Source organism: Callithrix jacchus, chromosome 4, assembly GCF_049354715.1.
Source record: "Callithrix jacchus isolate 240 chromosome 4, calJac240_pri, whole genome shotgun sequence".
Taxonomy (NCBI): Eukaryota; Metazoa; Chordata; class Mammalia; order Primates; family Cebidae; genus Callithrix; species Callithrix jacchus.
Window position 1 is genome coordinate 66,860,311 of NC_133505.1, and position 21,981 is coordinate 66,882,291.

Here is a 21,981-nt window from a genome sequence, read left to right on the forward strand (position 1 = left end):
CTTACATGCTAATATAATGTTGGATACTGGAGCTATGATAAGGAAACTTATATCTTTATAGAGGACACAGATGAATAAGCAAAAAAAAAAAAAAAAAAAAGACAATACATTGTGTTACATTTTCTGATAAGTTTGCCAAAGTTACTCTGCAAGGGGAATACCTAATCCACTTCAGGAGAAAGGGGGAAGGGTTAGAAAATATTTTCAAAGAAGCAGTGGCTGAAGTAAGTCTAAATATCAAATATGTCTTTGTGTTTGTATAAAGGCTATCTGTTGAATTGTGACAAATAATTATAGCAGTGGTATTCAGAGATGAGTTAGTGTTGGGTCTTGAATGTCAATCAGAGAATTGTAACTTGGTAGAAATAAGAGGTCATTTAAATTTTTAAGCTGGGAGTAATAATAAGGCAGAAATTCTTCTAAAGCTTTCTGTTCGTGGATCAATCAGATGGAAAGGGGATTGGAGGTGGAGAGATAAGTTATTTTGTTGAACAACTTGAGTGTAGGGCAGTGGAAACCTGAATCTAGGACAGTGGTTACGGGGAAAGCACAAATCATCTGAATGTGAGTCTGGATTCTGAGTTTGTCTCCAGTGGTTTGTCCATGGGAATGGTCATTTGATCCAAACTACAGGAGAGAAGAAAACTATAAACCAATCAGCAAGAGCATCCAACTGATCATTGATAATTGGTTCAAAGACTGCGAAACTCTTTTGAGATGTAAATACAGATTTTAAAGGAGACATGGGAATAAACATAACAGAGAAGAAGGTAAAAGTTGGTTCCTAGATGAAGGTACTAGTGTCCACTTACATGCTCTTTATCCTTTTGTTTAACATTGCTTCTGCTACTGTTTCTTCATCATTATGATAATTTCTTAAAAGCAGATAGGAATGACTGTGAAAGGATTGGCACCAAATATTATGAATATGGCCAATAGAAATGTGTTGAGTCAAAATAAATTTTGATATATCCAAATGTTATTTTGATACCAAATGATCTTTAGAAGAATGCGATATGTGACACTTTAGAAGAAAATCCTAGTATGAGAATCTAGCAAACTCAAAATAAGTTATCATGATAAATACCAGTACAGTAATGAAGGAAGAAAACACTTATGGAGCCTTTATATTTCATGCATTATGCTAGGTGTTTTACTAGAATAAAAATACTTCATGAATTAGAATGTGCACAGATCATATTTTACCATCTTGGTTGAGAAGTTTAGCAGAATACATTAGTTCATCCTAGCAAATAAGATTATAGCATAAACAATTTTGAAAAATAATTTAGAAATCAAAAACTAAAAGTTCAGATAAAATTTAAAACTTTTAGGCAATTGATTGTGAATGGCATAGTCTTGATTATATATATTTTCTACCATTGTTTCTATGTAATTCTGTGGTTGCCTATGCTTTCGTTCAGTCCCTACGAAGATGGTTAATTTTCATCTCCCTGTTGGTTGAAGCGACTTTTTCTGGCAGGGCCACTGTATATTTTCTCAGGGATGGTTCACCTCAAATTCATCGCCGCCACAGGAAAATTAACAAAGATCTCCTACAGATTACAGGTCACAATAATAGTTTTCCCATACATGAAGGGCAGTGTACAGTTATACAAATGTAAATGAAAATTGATGTTCTTTTTAATTTATCTCTCAGTTATATTTTTTGAAGTACTTCTGTTTTGAGGTTAAAAAAAGTAACTGAGTAAAAGTCTACTTATAACAAAGTAAATTACCCTTTGATATCCAGTGCAGCAACCCAGTATTTGAGAAAAACCGAACTCCACAAAGGCTTAATATATTCAGAATCTGACAAAGTGTGACCCATTTATGGAAGCAGAAAATGCACCACAGTTTCTTTACTGTTTCTTATTTTCCTTCCAAAAGCAGATAAATCATATTTACCAGCCAAAGAAAAGAACTGTTTCCAAACTTACTTGTTTAGAGAAAAATGGAGAAACACGGGGGGGAAAATACAAGAATTTTGACTCAGAAAGATACTCTTGAAATATGATGTGGAGGGCTTTCAAAGATTTCATAAGAATGTCAAAATATGGAAAGTATTTGATGAACTTATTTAACAAATACTCATTTAGTCATTGCTATAGATGCCTATAGACCCTTTTCACACACTGAGGATATTGAGCAGTTTACAGATGCCACATGGTCACACTGCCATTTTTTCATGATTAATTTCTAAGATTTTTGTCAGAATTTTAAATATATGGAAAAAGAATAAACAATATTAAAATACAAAATCTTCACTCTGTCTTAGGTATTCTCCTAAGTGCTCATGTCTATAGTAGCACTTTTTCTATTTTTCTCCATGTGCCATTTTAATTTTTTCTCCTTTATGAGACTGTCAACTCCTTAAAAATGGGGAACTCTGTCTTGCACATCCTCATGTGGCCAGTCCTTTGTATTGCACATAGCACCTAATAGATGTATCCATAAATGTTTGCCAAATACAACAATGAGTAAACAAACACTGGAGCCCAAGGGCAATTTTTTTATTAAAAAGAGTATATATTAATATACAGATTGAGCTACCTTTACATTACTTAAGTGTTGAAAATAGACCCATATGTTTACTGATTATGTTTAAATCTTCCAGAATTCCTTTCAAAAAGGACTTACATAAAACTCATATCATTTAAGTTTTATAAAGTACTAAAATAGCATGTCATTGTAATTAATACTGTAATTAATATTACTTTAAAAATTCTAAGTGGTGAACATTATGTTGATAAACTAGGACAATGACAGAGATGTCATTTCTTAGCCACATTTTTAGATTTTACACTGAGCTATGCTTTAAGTCATAGTTGGGACTGAAGTTGTTCTGTTTTTTTATTTAGTTCAGTATAAACTTAATATATTGAAGGATTTAAAAGGCTCTCAAATGCAGTTCCTTTATTCATTGACATTATGGCCTGGTCAGACAGACTATATGTGGCTAGAATGACTTGTGTCCACAACGATGTAGATCAAATTAAAAAAAAAATTGGGAATGGCTTTTGGGACCCTTGGAAACCACTTCCAGTCTAAAGCCACAAGGGCAGAACTAATCAATAATGGTGACCATTTGGTTCCACTCATTTCTTTTAATGAACATGCTCACAACTCACTAAAAGCATTCTTACTAGACTGGGATGGATTTCAATTCTCTGGTGAGAATAAAAATAAGAGACAAAAATAAGAGCCTTTGACAAAACCTGTGGGGTTGCATTACACTTATTCTCTTCCCCTGTCCTAATAGACACTTGTGTTGTTTAACTCCGAAAATTGCCATCTTGGTACAGACTGACAAGAAGTTGATCTGTGACTGTTAGCTAAATTCTCCCCATGATTCTTGATTCAGGTTATTTTTGGAAAGCATCTATAAACTGTAGATCAGTTTCAAATATGTAAAATCTATAAATGTAGGCATAAAGGTCTCAAGAAAAAAATGGGCTCAGAACTGATTTAATCAGTGTATTAATATTCAATAGGATAATTTCCATTTTTATAGTCACTGCCCCAGTTCAAGTAAGCATTAATTTGTATCTAATAAAGTATCATTAATACTGTGGATACTTAAAAATTGCTTTTGATAAATGAACAACATCTAGATTATTGCAGCAGCCTCTTAACTTGTCTCACTTTAAGTTCCTTCCAATTATTATCTATTTTATAGCTAACTGCCAAAAAAAAACCTTCCCATAATTTTCCACCATAGATAATTTCTTGTTTATGAAACTAGTTTTCTTTTTTAACAAAATCAACATTCCTGTGCTTGAGATGAAATTTTCTCTGTTAATTTTCCTAGGTTTTCATTTCTTACTATCCAATTAATCTCATTACTTCATTGCATCAGCATTTTTCAAATAGCACATTGAAATTTTTTGGTGACTACCAGATATAGTCATCATCTTAAAAATGCACCTGAGTTCATCTGTCAAAATAAGTATACCAGCCCATTGGTAAACAAAGACTAGAAAGTCTCTATGATTTCAGAAAATACCCCTTTCTCATATCCAAGTCAGAATGTCTTGGACAAGAATGGGAGAAGATGTGAGGGTAAAAGGGAAGTGATGACTGGTCTGTCTCTTTGTCAGTTGCGTCTTTTCTCACTAATTTTAAAACCACAGTGTCAGTACGTAAGAGAATTTAGTGTTCAAAGGGATAATAAATCTTTTCAGAGGAATGAACAGTATAGTTACTGACCAAGTGTAAATTGACATAAGTGTACATTTAGGGAGGCTGGGCATGGTGGCGTTTGCCTGTAATCCCAGCTACTCAGGAGGCTGAGGCAGGAGAATTGCCTGAACCCAGGAGGTGGAGGTTGCAGTGAGCCGAGATCGCGCCATTGCACTCCAGCCTGGGTAACAAGAGTGAAACTCCGTCTCAAAAAAAAAAAAAAAATAAGAAAAAAAGTGTACATTTAGGGAGTTCTCAGGGGTTCTAGTAAAATGATTGCAAATCATTCAAAATTGAATTCTGTCCTGCCCTAGTATTTCATGTTGCAAATGGGGAAATGAAGCTAAACTAAAATGAATGAATAAATCTAGGCTTTTAAATAATTATTTGTCTTCAGCAAGATAATTCAATTTAAATCTCAAGGCCTGGGACAGAAAAGGGTGCTCTTTACATACCTACTTTCCATGTTGAGTTTCCCACAAGCAAACTTTCAAAACTTATCGAAGAAAAGTAATTATTTAAAAGCCTCGATTGATAGTTTCTAGGTCACTGGAGAGTTATTAATGAGAATAATATCATCGTTTCGTTTACCATTCTAATACATCAGTTACAACTTCCACTTCATGGAGACCCAGAGAATCTGAGTTCATCTGTCAATCAGCTCTAATATTAAGTATCAACTGTATTATGAGAAAACAATCAACAACAATTTCCAAGATCACACATCGAAGAAAATTATAGAGTTAACTTTTTCTGTTTTCCTTTCTTATACTGGGAAATATATATCCCACAGTATTCCCTAGTTTCTTCCAAATTATGTTTTTAATGAAATCCCACACCTAAAATTAACTTTTTTTGTATGGTTAAATCATTCTGCTTGGAATTTTTATGATAACATTTTGAAAATGATGCTTTATTCATTTCATTTCTATGTTCAGAACCTCCATAATATGATTCCTATTTACCATGTCATTTTTTGTTTGCTAATCACCTCGAAAGCACTGAATTCTATGACTTCTGAACATAATTTATACTTATTAATTTGTCTCCCAATCTGGAGCTTAGCCACTTTCTCTGTTCCTAAAATGCTCTCCTCTTCTCAACCTACTCATATTACTTCTCATACCTTTATGGACTTCCCTTGATTCCTCAAATGGAAATTGTTTGCATTAACAAAATATATATAGGACTGTCCATCTAATCTTGTGGCCCAATACTGCACGTGATTTTGCATTCGTTTCTCAGGTGACATTTGGCAATGTCTGGAGACATTTTGGTTGTCACCACTGGGGAGATACTATCTAGTAGATACAGATCAGAGATGCTGCTAAATATTCCACAATATATAGGATGGCTCTTCACCACCAAGAAGTATCTGATTCAAAATGTCAATAGCGTTGCTGTTGAAAATCCTAACTTAATTCACTCTTACACCTCTATTTCAATCCTGCCTATAGTTTTACTTCTGCATGTATGTGTTTAATCATCTGTACTAGAATACAAGCCTTTGAACTACTAGGACCACATCCCATGTACAATTTTATTTCTTCAAAAGGCACAGCACAAAGGCTGGTATATGTGTGGACACTCAAAAATAGTAAAACACCTATATGACCTAGAATATCTGGATTGCCATTTATTGAATAAATCTGTAAGAAGGAAATACCAATAAAGCTACGTTAAATTCAACACATACTTTCTTTGATGACTTTGATAATTCAGCTGTCAGCTGTCATTTGAGGATCTTTTAATAGTAAAAATCAGTAAGCCTTATTCCAGTAAAGAGAGAATTTATAGTTTAGTACATATATTTATAGTTGATAAGCAGAAAAACATTATATTATAAACTTCACTGTATGTTTATAATAGATGAAAAGTTTAGAGTTTGAGGTTTGCAGATCTAATATATCTATCTTTAATAGGGTTATCTTCTGTCTCTCCAGTGTTAAATGCATTGAATTGTTGTCTTACTGAGCTACAGACAAAAAATCCTAGCTGTATGAAGGTCTCTCAGCAGCTGTACAGTAGGTGCTGGTTAAATCAGCTCCAGTTTGTTTGCATTCCTCTAAGTGGAACATCTAGCTGTTGGGCAAAATAAAACATTAAAATATCTTGCCAATTTGCTATAAATATTTGAAAATGATTGCTATTGAAACAAACAGTTTTTTAAAGTTCCCTTATGAAATGAACTGATACATTTTGCTTACTAATCAAATATCTGTGTTTATATAATGTCCAACATTTTCCCATATACAGAAAAATGAATATAACTTAGTGGCTGCCTGCTTTTGAGGACATTGTTAAAGTTATTCAGCTTGCCAATTGATATTCTCCGAAAGCTGTCCCCTACTTATCTTCTAGGCGTATCTCTTTCATAAACATTCTGCTTCTGCTGAATTATTTTACTTATAATAATTTGAATATATCTCACTTTCCCCACCTCTATTATTTATGTCTTTTTCCCTCCTAAAATCTATGGAATGCATTTTTTTCAGTCACAAGTAGAGCTTCCTCTTTTTACCCTTCTCCCAATTCAACTTCCTCTTGAATTGCTAATCACTGTAACTCATCCATCTCACATGCTAACTCTTCCAAAATGGCTGCCCCTCATCTTCCAAACCATACTTCTGCTTTGGAAATGATAGTCGCTATACTAGTTAATTAAGTTCTGCTACAATGTTGTTGTCATTATACTTGTGCACTTTATTTTTCCTTTTCCTCAGATGGTGAAGTCTTGGGGATAGGGACCATGATTTACACACATCTTTGAATCACACTCAGCACCTAGTAGTACACTGTCCTGTACATAGTAATTGTTCATTATACAGGAGTTAAATAAATGTGAATGAGTTACAATTTTTCTTTAGAAGTAGAAAACGGTGTGATAACCTTGTTATAAAATATAAAGTGTTTTTCTGGTAAATGTCAAAAAAAAATAAATAAAGAGAAGACTGTTATAATAATCAAATAATCAAACCATAATATGTACAGACATAGTAACCAAAAGTGGTATGTGGATCTTGTTTGGATTTTGATTTGAACAAACTAAATGTAAACGAGCATTTTTGGCACAGTTGGTGAAATGCGTAATAGATGATATTAAGAATCTGTGGTATGAGAAAGGCATGCTCATTCTGTCAAAACAGTTATCAATTAGAGATGCATAGTGAATCATTTTCAAATAACTAGTTTGATATTTGCTTTAAAATATTACATAAAAAGTATGGGGAATAATAAAAAACTTGGCAGCATTTGGCATAATATTGATAATTATCGAAGCAGAGTAAAGGGTACATGGTGTACTTTACACTATAGCTCTCTAATTTAGTGTAGGTCTAAATATTTCCATAAAAAGTTTAAATATACATAAAGTGAAATGCCATAGAATAATCTTTTAGTCATTCATATAGTAGGAAAGTAATTATTCAGTTATTTAAGACACTGACTATAAAAGATTCTATTATTAGAATACATTTTCATTTTACAGTGTGTAATCCAACACTGAAAACCAATTCAAACACAAACACATTCTACTGGTTGCTTAATGTCCTACTCCCTTATATACCACACAAGGCTACCGAATGCTTAGTGAGTCTGGCTTTTCACTGTTCTCTAAGGACCCATCATCATTACTCTTAACTGTCTGGCTTAAAGGAGACTGGAGTTAACACAACAGATAGTTGCTGATTTACTCTCGTATCCTGAGAATGACCAACAGCCTTGTAAAAGGCAGAGAATTTCTTTTTCTTTGCTAGCTGAGCTGGATCCATTCATCCTCAACATCATAGAAGAAAAATGATGGGATGAAAATATTTCTTTAACAGACATACCAGGGATCAGCTAAGTTGACACAGAAATTTTGGAAATGATCAGGTAGCAAACAGTAAAGAAAGATGTCATTCAAAGGCAGAAGATAGATGAATTGGTGATTTGAAATTTAGACTTACAAAGTCCTTCAGTGTTGTTGTAACTTTCTTAGACAAACTCCTCCTTACTAATCCTTCCATTAATGTGAAGCCTGTAATCTCAGTTATCTATTAGCATTCTCAAAACCACCCCTACAAAAAGCATCAAATCTAAGTTATATTCCTGTGGATGCTATGGGAACACAACCTCCAAAGAACCACTGCCTTCCCAGTTTTCAATCACCATTAAGCTCTTCCCTCCATTGTCAGAGTTGCGCCTCCATTTTTCTATGGATTACTTCAGTAACTTCTCTATTGGTTTCTTGCTTCCAGTATTTTCTCTCTGCAACATACACTACAGGGTGCTTTTAGGTTAAGCTTACTAAAATACAGCACTTACCATGCCACTCTCATATTCAAAAGGTTTTACTGGCTCATCATTGCCAGTGAAATGTTAAATAAAGCATATTCCTGCTATTAAATAAATCACATTCCTGTTCACTCGGTATTTCAGACTTCACAAATCTGTCTAGCATGCATACTCTAATCTTGACTTTCTTTAAGTATTTGAAACTGTAAACCAACTGGACTAATTGCAGATCCCTGAAAATTCTCTGTACTTTTGGGTCTCCATTCTTTCTTTCTGTTAAAGCATTTATTTTTAAATATTTCCACTCCCTCCAATTTTTCATTTCATCATCCCTTAGCAGGTAGCCTTGTCAGAATTAGCTGCTTACTCTGTAAGAATCTACAGCTCTTTATGTGTGTCTTAGATATTTCTCTCACTGGTATTATAACACGTTAGGAGCTTCATTTTTTTGGTTAACCATAAGCTCTTTGAAAACACAACTGATTTGTTTCATCTTTGTATCCCTAGTCTCTGGCACAGTGGTCTGTACTTAGGTTATGTTTAGTAAACATTGGATAAAGGGCTGATAGAAAGAATGTTAAAAGTTCTATGCAGAGGTAGAGAAAGGCCAAGCAGTGCTTTCACAAACTGAAACATCATGATATTTAAATTCTGGTAATGAAATAAATGATTATCATTCAATTAGGGCAGTGCTGGACATTGGATTAAGTGCATTCTTTGCATTGTCACATTTAGTCTTCTCATTTCTGTAATTTTAGAGATGAGGGAACTGAGATTTGGAGAGATAAGGTGGCTTGTCTATATGTGGTCTAACTGAGATTTCCTTTCTAATTATACTATTAACATGTCTATAGAGCGCTAGGTTTTGATGACATATCACGAGGGGCACCTCCAACTAAAATAGATGATAATCAGATTTCCACTTCCCTACTTTTGTGACAGAAAAATTTCTGTTTTCTTTGTTTTGTGTAGTGAAAGTTTTTATTTTTACCTAAAATACCTGGAAAGTAGGGCATTCACTTTTTTATTTGCCATTATATTCTCTATTACTTTTGTCTTATACCCGATAATTTGATATATTTAAATTATTTACTTGAATGCACTGAAATATATAACTCTTCATTTAATGTACTAAGAATAATTTTTAGGCTGGGTGTCATGGCTCACACCTGTAATCCCAGCACTTTGGGAGTCTGAGGCAGGTGGATCACTTGAGCTCAGGACAAGTCTGGGCAACATGGTAAAACTCCATTATTATCAAAAATTATAAAAAAAATAGCCAGGCATGGTGGAGTGTGCCTGTGGTCCCAGATACTGAGGAGGCTGAGGTGAGAGGATGGCTTGAGCCTGGGAGGCAGAGGTTGCAGTGAGCTGAGATCACACCAATGTACTCCAGCCTGGGTGACGGAGTGAGACTCCACCTTAAAAAGAAGAAGAAGAAGAAATTTTAAATAAAATATATAAGTATATAAGTTGCATTTACTTCCAAAAAGCAGGCATGTCATGAGCCTATGTGCCTATATAAATAATGCCATTGTGTTCCAAAAATTATGTTCTAATCCACTTCTGTAACTGTTCTCAGAATCAATGTATGTCTCATAAGAAAATATATTTTATTACTTTATAGTCTAAATTCCTACTTGTCCCAAATAGTTTTCATTCTTTAAAGAAGCGTTTTCTACCCTGAAAGGATGAAACCATTGTGAGGATCCTTAAAATGTAGTTTTAAAATCCAACTCCAAAAATGACTTTTAAAAATTATTTGGGAGATGCATGGCTCACAAAGGTGGCCACTTAAAAGACAGCTTGAGTGTGCAGATACTGACATGTGTCAATGTGTGCGTATATATGAATATATTTTCAGATATGTATACTGACATATATATTCTGATATGTATGTATATACACACACACACACACACACACACACACACACCCACTGTATATTCCTATTTCCCTAGTTATAGCTTATATCAGAAATATCAAGCAACTTCTATATATAAAACAATTCAAAAAGTTTTGTAATGAAAAATTTCTCCTGGGAATGAGAAAGACAGGAAACTTTTTATGATAAAATTTAGCAACCTTTCATGTTAAAAACTCTCAATAAACTAAGTATTAAATGAACATACCTCAGAATAACAAGAGCCATCTATGATAAACCCACAGCCAACATCATACAGAATGGAAAAAAGATGGAAGCATTCCCGCTGAAAACAGGCCTAAGACAAGGATATACTCTCTCACAACTCCTATTCAACACAGTATTGGAAACCCTGTGGTAATCAGGAAACAAAAAGAAAGAAAGGCACATCCAAATAGAAAGAGAGGAAGTCAGACTATCCCTGTTTGCAGACAACATAACTCTACATCTAGAAAAGCCCCCAACCTCACCCTCAAATCTCCTTGATCTGATAAACAACTTCAAAAAAGTTTCAGGATACAAAATCATTGCACAGAAATCAAGTCCTCTATACCCTAACAACAGCCAAGCCAAGAGCCAAATCAAGAACACAGTCTCATTCATAATTGCCACAAAAATAACTAGGAACACAGCTCATTGGGGAGGTGAAAGATCTCTACAATGAGAATTACAAAACACTGTTCAGAGAAATCAGAGATGACACAAGCAAATGAAAAAACATTCCATGATTACAGATAGGAGGAATCAATATCAATATCATTAAAATGGTCATACTGCTGAAAGCAATTTGAGATTCAATGCTATTCCTATCAAACTACCAATGACATTCTTCACAGAACTAGTAAAATTATTTTAAAATTCATATGGAACCACAAAAGAGTCCAGATAGCCAAGGCAATCTTAAACAAAAATAACAAAGCTGGAGGCATCATGTTACCTGATTTTAAACTATACTACAGGGCTATAGTGACCAAAACAGCATGGTACTGGTTCAAAAACAGACACATAGGTCACAATGGCATAGAATAGAGAGACCACAAATAGGGTCACACACCTAAAACCATCTGATCTTTGACAAACCCAACAAGAACAAGCAATGAGGAAAGGAATCTCAATTCAATAAGTGGTGCTGGGATTACTGGCTACTCATATGCAGAAGATTGAAACTAGACCCCTTTATTACACTATATAAAAAATCAACTAACATTGGATTAAAGACTTAAATGTAAAACTCCTATTTATAAAAACCCTGGAAGACAACTAAGGCAGTATCATTGTGGACACAGAAATTGGCAAACATTTCATCACAACCACCCTAAAAGCAAGAGCAATAAAAGCAAAAAATGACAAATAGGATCTAATTAAACTTAAGAGCTTCTGTACAGCAAAAGAAACTATCAACAAAGTAAATACAACCTATGAAATGGAATAAAGTATTTACCAACTGTACATCTGACATAGTTCTTATATCAAGAAATTACAAGGAACTTTAAGAAAATTTACAAAAACCAAAAACAACTCCATTAAAAAGAAGACAAAAGCCATGAACAGACTCTTTTCTAAAGAAGACATGCATGTGGCCAACAAGCATATGAAGAAAAGCTCGGTATCACTAATGATTAGAGAAGTGCAAATCAAAACAACAATGAGATACCATCTCACACCAGTCAGAATGGCTATTATTGAAAAGTCAAAAAATAACCTGTGCTGGCAAGGTTGTGGAGGAGAGGGAATGCTTACACGCTGCTGGTGGGAGTGTAAATTAGTTCAAACACTGTGGAAAGCAGTGTGGTGATTTCTCAAAGAGCTAAAAACAGAATTACTGTTTGGCCCAGCAATCTCATTACTGGGTATATACTCAAAGGAGTAAAAATTATTATACCATAAAGACTAATGCATACCATTCTCTGCATGCTCTTTGCAGCACTATTCACAATAGCAAAAACACAGAATCAACCTAAATGCCCGTCAGTGGCAGACTGAATAAAAATGTGGAACATACACACCATGGAATACTATGCAGCCATAAAAAAAGAATGAGATCACGTTCTATGTAGGAACATGGATGGAGCTGGAGGCCACCATACTTAACAAACTAACACAGAAATGGTAAATGAACTATTGCATGTTCTCACTTATACTTGGGAGCTAAATGATGAGAACACATGGACACAGAGAATGGGAAAAACACACATGGGGCCTATCAGAGGTTGGGGAGGTAGGAGAAGGAAGAGGATCAGAAAACATAACTATTGGGTACTAGGCTTAGCACCTGAATGCTTAAAAAAAAATCTGTACAACAAACCCCTGTGAGATGAATTTACCTACATAAGAAACCTGCATATGTACATTTAAACCTAAAATAAAAATTAAAAAGTAAAAACAAAACCAAAAAAATATATTTGAGTAGTCAGTGGAGCGTTGAATTAGCAGATGGATAATCTAAGGATATTTCAGGTTAGTATTTTCACAGTGTTTGCTGGAATGCTATCCCCAAAAGATGTAACTGTGTGTGGAAGTTGGGAAAAGAAATTGGTAGCTTAATGTGTTGGTGAAATACATCTCTGAGAGACTTAGGGAGCGTAATAACACATTAAAGGCTTAGAAGCATTTGTTAACAAAAAAAACTTTAACATCATGTTTCTGATATGTTTCATAATAAATCACATTTTTTAAAACTTAGCCTTTCATAACATCCCCAATATCTAATGGTTCTACCTTAAGTAGAACCATAACATTTTGGCTGATGATTGCCTTTGTGGTATGGATGGTGGTGTGGCAGCATTACTCATATTCCTGTTAGTAAACACACATATTTGCTACTTGAACAGTTTCCTGTACTCGTATCCATCTTATCATTTATCAGTTATATAACTGTGGCAAGTTATTTAATCTCTGAGTTTCTGTCCTTTTATTTGTAAAATCAAGATAACCTAATAACTATTCATAAGGTTTTGAAAGAATTCCTGTGGCTAGCTAGAAAACATTAATATTTCCACACAATGGCAACCTTTCCTTCTGGCACTTTTTATTTATAGGAATGTTGTGTAAATGAGCACACAATGCTATAAACAAAGGTATTGTTTTCTACAATGAACTCTAAATCAGTTCCCAGAGTACCAAGTCTCTGAATATAGTTTGTATCCAGATCCCTTTGCTCCCAGATTCAGAGGAGTAGGCAGATGCTTTCGGGGCCATATTGCACAACGTATGTCTTTTCCTCCAAGGACAACTACTTTTTCTTCTGTGTTACTTTTTTGTCAATTAAAAAATATAAAAATATTATTTGTGGTATTCTAAAAAAAAGGCATTTGGTAATTATGGAGAGACATGTCAATACATGTTACTCATTTGTCCATTATTAAGAAAATGATTATTCTGGTTTCTTGAATTTATAAAGTTGTGAAGAACATAGTTTCTGTAATTTGATTTTGCATATGTTCAGAAAAGTCCTTGAAGTTCCTCAGTTCCCATTTCATCTTTACCTTCCAGAAAAACATATTTCACTCATCTATCTATGCAACCAGAAAAGTTTATTACATATTTGAGCTCTTTTCATCTTACTTTTTATTGGAAAAGAACAAGCAGAATATGAATACGTATGCTACAGTGTTTTTTGAGAGGGAGTCTTGCTCAGTTGTCCACGCTAGAGTGCAGTGATGTGATCTTGGCTCACTGCAACCTCCTACTCCTGGGTTCAAGCAATTCTCCCGTCTCAGCTTCCTAAGTAGTTGAGGTTACAGGTGCCTGCATCATGCCCGGCTAATTTTTGTATTTTTGTAGAGATGTAGTTTTACCATGTTGGCCAGGTTGGTCTTGTATTCCTGACCTCAGGTGATCCACCCGCCTTGGCCTCCCAAAGTGCTGGGATTATAGGCGTGAGCCACCACACTGGGCCCGTACACTATAAATTTAAATATGCAATTGATCTTTATCATCTTTACAACCTTTACTCTTATGATTCTGAGGATAAATGTGTAATCATGGTGAAAGTATTTTCTATATGGTAAATCACTCTGAAAATATATTTACTGACAGCAATAGTAACAAATTAGTGTGTGGAGATTTTCATACTTAGGTTTATAATATCAGTTGTTTTATATTTAAAAGGAGGGACCAACCTTAGTATTTTCACAAATAGATATCGATAAGTCAATAAAACATGATGTTTATGTAAGCTAATGTGTAATTATCTACAATTATCTATAATTGCAGATAATTATATAACATGAATACAGAACTCCAATGTTTGTTAACCATTACTCTCTGCAATACAAATGAATTCTGTTCAGTTATTAGTTGTGATGCACAGGATTAAAAAATAGATAAGATACACTTAGTTTTTAAGTTCTGAAATCAGGTGCTTCTCATCAGTGTTAAAAAATGGCAGATTATATTTTATACAAAACGTTTCCCTTTAATGTATGACATGTCTTGCAACCAACTTTGTTTCATAGTTGAAGCAGAGGATATTGTATCATCATGTGTCTAAAGATCTTTTGTGGATATGTTTATAACACTCCATTAGCCTCCATGATCTTTTATGCATTCCAATTATTTATTTTTGCTATGAAGTACTTATTAACTATTATTCTACCTTAATCAGTAAATGCCATGATGTAGAGGTCATAGACTTCCTGATATTTGTTAGTTTTTGTTGTCAATGGCCAAATTGTGAACTATGAACAAATATCTTAGTAAAAAATAGGGAGAAGCAATTACCTCAGTCATAACATGCTTGGACCAGCCTTGCTCTCTTAAATAGAAGTAAAAAAAATAAAAACACTGAAATAACAAAGGGAGGTTCTAATTAGGAACAGAAAATCATCTCAGATTCAGATCTTACATAAATTGTCCTAAAATTCTAATTTTTATGTTCAATTTCTTTTAAAAAAGCAAAACCAAATTAATGTAATAATATTTTAAGATAAAATTCAATTATGCCCTCAGTTATGCCATCTTGAGTTTTTATGGAACTAGCTACCTATTTGCTTGAAATATTTTTAAATTATTTCATTATCTTCCTATATTATTCCTGTGGTACAATACATGTGAGCTCAATATCTTAATGCCTTTGCTTAGGATAAGGCTAGAATCTAACTTCAGATTGAGAACAGAGAATGGATAGTAATACCATCATCATGAAAAGTGTCCTAACCTTCCCCAGTCATCTGAAACCCTCTATCACCACATTATCATCATAAGCTTTTCCACAGCCATTCTAATATGTTCAGATTGCCTATTCATTTAGAAAATATTTATTTTGCACTGTGAGTCAGGTGCTGTGCTAGATTCCTGGAATTTAGAGATGAACACATAGTCTGCCTTTAAGGACAGTACCATATGAAGACAGGCAAATAATCAGATACTTTTAATAATATGTGGCAAAAGCAATTGTATGGAAAAACCACAGAAGCCGAGAACAAGGCTGTCATTCTAACCATCCTGACTGGGGAGGGAAGGAGGAGATAGAGTTTCATCTTAAAGAAGTTAAGGTGTGCCCTGAGTAAAATAATATGAGTAGATACTGGCCAAGTGGTAGTATTTGTATGTTTTTCCTCTTTACTGGATCTCAAATTTTGTAACTCATCAGATTTAGTAGGGGCCCTCCTGCCTTATTTTTAGGCACTCTTCCTGAAGTAGTATCATTGATTCTTTTTGCCTTAATTCCATCTCTGTGCTAAGTATTTCCATCCAGATAGATATCTCCATGGTAGATCTTTCCGAGCTTTTGTAGGGCCTTTGAGGGATTATGTGGTTAATCAAGGGAAAATAATATTACCACAAGGTGGCTATAGCTTTACTGGGGGCTACTTTGACAGTTTCTCAGGTCCAGGAAGTCCCTCAAAGCAGAAGTCAGTCTAGAAGCTAAGGGTCAGAGGGTCACTATTCAGAAGGGAAGGAGAGCAAGGGAACTCCTAGGAGAGAGGGGGCTTATGTGTCAAGGCCATGTTGCTCAGTGGCATGGTGGGGAGTCTGGGTCGAAGAACTCCAAAGGGCAGTAGTGGCTTGGGTCTTTATAACTCAAGGGATTTATCTATTGCTAGCAGCCGTGGGTGAGGTTTTGTTGGATAGACAAAACAGCCAGATTTTAAATGTCGAAAAATCTGCTTATGTAGTCTATTTTAAAAATAAAAGCATGTGTAAACATTTGATTTGATCCCCTGGTGGGCTTTCAGGCTAGGGGCATCAGCCTGTGTTGAGGAAATAACAACCTGCTGATCAATACACACAGGCCATCTTTGGCTCATTGATATAACAGTTTCACATCAGTATAATCAAATGCCTATGTATCATCTCCACTGGGGTGTCACATAAATAACATGAAATTAACGTATCGAAGACAAAACTAGTACTTCAACAATTTTTCTTTCTTAGTAAATAGAACTATCATCTAAGACTTGAGGCAGAAACTTAAGGATCATACACCGTTCTTCCATTTCCAATCCAAACCATCAAGAAATTCTACCATTTCTGCCTCCTCACTGTCGCTCATATCCAGTTACTGATAGCTACCTTACCAACACTCAAGACTAAGCTACATATATCTCTTGCTTGGATTACTCTAATGTTCTGCTAGATTCTTCTCTTATTTGACTCATATCTCCTTTCCATAGGTTCTTCATACGGCAACCAGGGTTATCTTTTGAAACATGTATTGATCATACTAACTCTTTGCTTAAATACCTTGTAAAAGTACCCTGTTCCACACTGAGACTATCCAAATGAGAAAACCTTGCATTATCAGACGGGTAACTCTTCCTCCAAACCCTCCCTGTTGCTCACCAGTGTCCAGCTACAGGCCCAATGACTCATCCACGTTCTCTTCCATAGCAGTGCCTCTTCACTGCTATTCTTTCTGCTTGCAATATGCAGCTCTTTCGGCAATTTGAATAGCTGGTTCCTTTTCTTTCTTCAGGTGTTGCTTAAATGTCACTTCCTCAGACAGGCGTTATGTAATTGGCCTAACATTTCCCTCAACCTCCCCACCTCCCATCTCCATTATTTTCTCTCATGCTTTCCATTTATTTCTGGTGCAACAGTGATTTCAGTTTGTAACTTAAATATTATGTGTTCGGTTGACTGCTCCAAACTCTCTCTAGACTCTAGGCTTCATACAAGCAAATACTTTGTCTACCATGCCTTGTTCACTGTTTAAAATTTTTTTTTCTTTTAACCAGATATCTAGTGCAGTGCTGGCACATAATTGAATCTAAGTATATATTTGTTAATTGAAATACAAACATATATTCATAAAAAATAAGTGAATAAACACAGTCAGATGGGAAAAGTCTTTCTTTTTAAGGGTTAATGATGTTATTGTCTTATGCCATACAGCCAAATACATGAAAAACTTAAAAATGCCTTTTTTAAAGTTTTTATTAGGCCAAGGATTTCAACAGCTATGGAGACTATGACTAGTGCTCGAATGAACACATATGAAAATCATAGAATTAAATCAATTACAATTTCTTAGCAAGGATGGGGTACTAAAAAGTACACTGTGATCAGTTGTTCTCCAAATTTTTTAGACCAAAGACGATAAAATAAGAGTAATGATCATCATTAGGTGTCTAGAAGATTTAGGAGGAAAGGTTTTCTATTGGGGGAAAGAATTAAAAAGAAAAACGTTATTAAGAAGACATAACAATATTGGAGGATCCTGACTTTCTATCGTGCTGTTTTACATTTCGAAAGCATCTCTGGCTATATTCCCTTTTCCTTCTTACTATTTCCAGTGTGTACATTCTGTTTCCCTTGCTTAGTCTTAATGGAAATTCAATCACTTTGTATTAGAAGTAAAACTGTCTTAATTTGGAGATGGTGACAGAAATAATAATACAAATAATAATAAGATGCTTGGTGAATATTGAGCGCTTCTTATGTGCTAGACATTATTCTAAGGGTTTTAGATGCTCTAACTGATTTAATGCTAAAACAAAGCCTATGACTTAGGTACAGGGTGAGTATTCCTTATTTGAAATGCATAGGACTGGAGGCATTTTGAATTTCAAATTTTTTTTTTCAGATTTTGTAATATTTGCTATAATAGATATTTACTTCATAATGAGATATCTTGGGGATGGAACACAAGTCTAAACAGGAAATTTATTTATGTTTTATGTGCATCTTCTATACATAGCCTGAAAGTAATTTTATTTTCCTCTGGGAGGTGCTGAATAAACTGTGTGTTTTCCACTTGCATTTTGACTGCAACTCATTGCCTGAGGTCAGTTGTGAAATTTTCCACTTGTGGCATCATACAGTGCTCAAAAGTTTCCAGATTTTGGAGCATTTTGGATTTTGGAGTTTTGGATTAGGTACACTCGGCCTGAACTCTTATGATGTTCACAGAGGCAAAGTAAGATCACATAACTTATCCACAATCTCACATCTAGAAAACTGTGGAGCAGGACGTGAAACCAGGCCTTCCGGCTCACAATCCTTTTCATGAATCAGCACAGTCAATACTTACTCCTGTAATTATGTCCCACTCTTATTGTTTAGTCATCAGAATTTTTTATTTAGGAGGAAGAAGTACATATGCTATAAGTATGTTCTAAAGATATACAGATTGTGCTGGTAAAGAAGAAGTAGGAGGTTGTAACGGTAAATGTAGGAATGCTCAATTAGTATTTTTTGCTATGCTTCTTGGAAATCATTAGCTTATTAATTGTAATAGTTATAGATTTTATCTGTGGGTAGCACCAACCATGGACAGCAGAGATTTTCTTGTCTTCCCCTCTTCCTTCTCTGGGTGAAAACAAACTGAGAGGTCTGGGAGCCTCTTTCTGGGATAAGATAGCTTATAAACCTATGAGATTTTGGAGTGGAGAGGATAAAATTGGCTCTTTTTTTTTCCTATTTCTCTCCTCTCTATGCTTTTTGTTGAGTAAAACTTAAGATCTGATATAATTAATGACTGGAAAGAAATCATCACCGTTGTAGATACATTGATTCACGTTTTACTTCTTTAACAAGTATTTATGGTACCTACTTCTGTTAGGCTCTGTGTTAGGCTTGGATCTGTAGTGGTGAGGCGAGTTGAGATGAAACTCTGTGGAGGAAAAAAGATGAAAACATGAAACACACACATGTATACTCATACATATGATGTGATTTTTGTATGTATTACTTATACAGGCATCTACTTTATGTTTTCCATATACTTTACATACTTATACATAATTTAAACTTGTTCAGTTTATGTGCTTATTCCATACAAATTTTACATGCATATATAGTTACAAATTATAAGTGCTATGAAGGAAGTGAACAGGATATTTGGCAGATAACAAATTATTAATGATGGGAACTACTAGAAGGGCAATAATGAGTCCCTGGGGAGAGCTAAGTTAGGGATATTTCTTGATTTAAAGAAAAGTGGCAAAGGGGACTTGAGGTCCCCATGCTTCACATCCTAGCTCCCGGAATCCTTGGTCTGGAAGAGATGAACCACCAGAGCTGTGTCTTGTGTGGGTGGCCAAAATGCCCATGGATGTAGCCACAGAGTAAGCACGTCAGTGTGTTCATTTTCAAGGAACTAAACATACCAGCACAGATTGGTGAATCTAGAAGACACTGAGTTTACAAGCCTATGTTATGAACATGCTGTGAGGAGATAAAAAAGAAAAAGTACCTTTGACTGCAAAGCTTTGAGTCTAATTGGGTAGAATAAACAGATGCATGAGAAATGACACTGGAGGCAATGGACCAAAATGTGCAAAGAGAGCCATTATAAATGGAATAAACAGAGCATGGCTGAGCTTATCCTTTTTAAAGGAAATGAGTTAGAGACATGGCATTTGCTTAATTGATGGTGGAGTCCGTGAGAATATATTTAGATGGACAATGAAAATAAGGGCTTAAATTTAGAAAGACAGACACAGAGAGAGGATATAACTTCTAGTGAAAAAGAATGTAAACAAGATAATGAGTTGAAAAGCTTTGTCTTAAATGCGTTAAAGTGCTACTGGTTCTCTGAAGTGCCTGTTTACCTTATATATCAATGTTCAACAAAAATATAACTACTTTTATGGAGAGGGTATAAAAACTAGGTGTCTTCTGAAATAAACAGTCTGTTATATGTTTGTTAGTGAAATATTCCTAGTTCTAAAAATATTTAAAAATAAAAACCTTCTATTTGAAGAACCTAATACTAAAATTTGTCCAGCATCAGAGGCCTTGAGACTTTCAATGTTGTTCAGAATGAGCTTAATAAATCTTAATTGAATGATTTTTAGGTGCCAAGGAAGTTAGTTAACACTAAGAATGCAAAGATAAAACAGTCCTTTCTTTATGGCACTTCAAGTCTAATGTGAAACGGTGAAAGAGAGAGAGAGAAAAAAATAAATTATTTCATAAAACACGCTATGGAGGCATAAATTGAGGCTACAAGCCACAGTCCCCAGACAGTGACTGGGAGAGTTCACAGAATACTCCTGCAGGGATAGTTATTTGGTTTAGAATTTATAACGCAGCAAAAGAAAGTAAAATAATAGTTAAAAAATCCTTTGGGGAAAAAGGAATAGTGTAATAGGATGGGTATACAGAAAAAAAAAAAAGATCTGATATAATTAATGACTGGAAAGAAATCATCACCGTTGTAGATACATTGATTCACGTTTTACTTCTTTACATTTACAGAAAAATGGTGAAAAAATTTATAAAACATTATTTTTAGAAACTTGGCAAGATTGTATGTTTCAATATTCAAAGTCCAAAATAAGTTTAACAAATTCATGTAACCCACAACTCTAGTTTGGCAGCTTTGGATTAAGAGTATATTTATAGGATTAATTTAAACTTTTATGATACGGCATTGCTTTGTGACGCAGTTTCCTTCCTCAAAAGAAAGCATAAGGAATAGAATTTTAGAATGATAATAATGAACAAGTCCATATTCCAATCCTGCTATTCTGATATGTGGAAATAGATCTGGAGACCCTGTCATTCTTTGTGACTTATCAGAAAGGGCATTAACATTTGATAGACTCACCACCTATAAATCAGTTTCTTATGGTGAGTTTGAGGGATGTGGCCTGAAGAAGGTTAATAATGAAGTATAATTTTTGAACGTCTTGTGACACTAATGTTAGCAGAAACACAGAAAAATACTTCCTCTCTGCCAACGTCTCAGGAACATGGTGTAGACTCAAGGTAGAATCATCATTTAACTAAAGGAGGAGAGCTGTAAAGGGAACTGTGATTGCTAGTGTTCATGAACCAGAAATCCCTGGAACCTTCATGATGGGAACAAGAGAACTGCACTTCTAACAGTGTTGTTTGCTCAAGAATCCAGTATGAGCAGATGGCCTGTATTAGACCTTGGGTCAATCAGGGTTCAGTTAGGAATACAAGGTTCACTTGGAGTAGTTAAAGGACTATAATGCAGGGATTTAATTAAAGCAAGAAATGGGTAATGAAAGAGACAAGGAATCAACAGAGAAAAGTGAGCAACTGAGAAATTAGTAACAGGAGCAAGCCATAACTAACACTAGGCCGGAGGGCCACAGGACAGGACAGGGAGATGCTACATAACTAACACAGAAGTCTTGTATTACCTGCTTGGAACTGGAACTGTGGCAAACTTGAGTGAT

The 21,981-nt window shown here is 34.7% G+C and overlaps 1 protein-coding gene and 1 long non-coding RNA gene across 13 annotated transcripts in view; one reads left to right on the plus strand and one right to left on the minus strand.

Moving 5' to 3' along the window:
• LOC103792483 (uncharacterized) overlaps nt 1–21,981 on the plus strand; it is a 576,568-nt gene that overhangs the window by 349,001 nt on the left and 205,586 nt on the right. The window lies entirely within an intron of this gene.
• Nucleotides 1–21,981, minus strand: part of KHDRBS2 (KH RNA binding domain containing, signal transduction associated 2) — a 656,950-nt gene that overhangs the window by 927 nt on the left and 634,042 nt on the right. For 7 of the 12 annotated variants that reach the window (XR_013534311.1, XR_013534310.1, XR_013534309.1 and 4 more), the window contains 2 exons: nt 19,380–19,439; nt 9,627–9,878 (listed from right to left, as the gene is read on the minus strand). The gene's annotated coding sequence lies outside the window, so the exon portion shown is untranslated. The remainder of the gene's footprint in view (nt 1–9,626; nt 9,879–19,379; nt 19,440–21,981) is intronic. The other 5 variants (XR_013534313.1, XR_013534312.1, XR_013534308.1 and 2 more) reach the window with 1 other exon arrangement.